Source organism: Rhinopithecus bieti, unplaced genomic scaffold (assembly GCF_001698545.2).
Source record: "Rhinopithecus bieti isolate Rb0 unplaced genomic scaffold, ASM169854v2 scaffold_3878, whole genome shotgun sequence".
Classification (NCBI taxonomy): domain Eukaryota; kingdom Metazoa; phylum Chordata; class Mammalia; order Primates; family Cercopithecidae; genus Rhinopithecus; species Rhinopithecus bieti.
The window spans coordinates 3,694,281-3,695,940 of NW_016805059.1; positions in this window are offsets into that span (position 1 = coordinate 3,694,281).

Here is a 1,660-nt window from a genome sequence, read left to right on the forward strand (position 1 = left end):
TAATGTTTCTTGAAGGGATAAAAGATCTGGCAGAAAAAACAAATATGTATGTGGATATTAATTAAAATATACGCAGGAATATTTACCATGAAAATATAACTGATAACAAAGTTTATTTTAATAATCTGGACAGGATTTTATTTTAACGGTGTACAGATTCATGCTGATTTAAAAAGAATTATCTGTTAAGAAAACTATAACAATTTTTTTTTCTTTTGAGGTAACATATTAGTACATTTTCAATGACTGATGTTTGATCAACTAACAGTAGAATCATCATTTAACTTTCAGAAGTCTGTAAATTTGTGAAGTTTTTTCTAGTATATAATAGACTCTTGATCAACACTAAAGTGAAGTAGTTCCTTTACTTTCCTACTTTGTTCTACTCTGACTGGCATTCTTCCCATGGTCAGAAGGAAGGTGGAAGAAATCTAGCATGTATGCACCATAACAGCACAGACTTAACATTCATCTTACAAATAGTTCTTGAGAGTCTCCTCAGTGACAGGTAGTGTGATTGGGGCTGGGAATGCATTGGTAAGCAAGACAGACATAGTAGGCTTTCAACACATAATTACAGGATGAATGAGTGAACTAGCCATCATTGGTACATGCCTCAGATGCCAAATTAGGGTAGTCATTTACCATATTTAATTCTTGAAACCACTGTGTTCTACAGATGATGAAACAGATTCAGAGAGGTTAAGTAAACTACCCCAGAGTGTATAGGTAGTAGGCGCTGGTATGAGGACTTGACCCGTGTCTGTCTAACTACAGTCCACATTCTGTGCCCATTACATCATATTGCCCAACAGTATATAAACATTATAAAAATTTACCTCTACCTGCTTTTCATTTGTTTGTTCTTTTGGAGTTTTTGGCCAGCCTGTCATCTTGGAACTATAATGTATCAGGCTGACACACTCACTCATAGCCCTTACTTTCACTTATCTTTTTACCCTCATACATGGGTATAGGCATTCATGTCTGTGTGAGGCATGTGCAATGCAGTGATAACGAGTTTCTTTAATTCTAGTTCTTGTTAGATACGTCTTTTTTTCTGTAGAGTTATATACAGTTACACTACCACTCTGAATTGCCTACTATTACAAAGTACATGATCATGTTTTCAGGGAAGAAATATATTTGCAGAGACACCGCTTACTAAGATGCTTAAATTTTTTTAGAATGTTGATGCCATTGGTGGAGGGGAAAGGGAGTACTATTTGTTCAGTTATTTTGAGGTCACTAGTGCAGTGTTCTTCATATTAGCTGATGTCGTTACATAAGTTAAGAGTAGTAAATCAGTGACAGAGAAAACAGAGATAATCTGTCCTGCCCAGCGGCTCTCTGGCTCGAAGGGCAAAGACTTGCCGATACCAATTGTCAATATACTTGTTGATACTTTTACAACTCACGTCAGGCCCAGTCTTCATAGCACAAGGCAATTTGGGCTTAACAACTATTTACAGAGCATCTACTTCATAGCAGGTAGTTTGCTAGGGGCCCGGGAGACCTTAGCGAAGCCTTAAGTCTAAAAGGAAAGACAGAAAATGAAAACCACTTACAATAATTAGTGTTGAGCCTAAGATTGGGGGAGGTGAGGCTTTGGGACTGGTAACTTAAGGACCTAACTTCCTTCAGGTGGAAAGGAACTTCC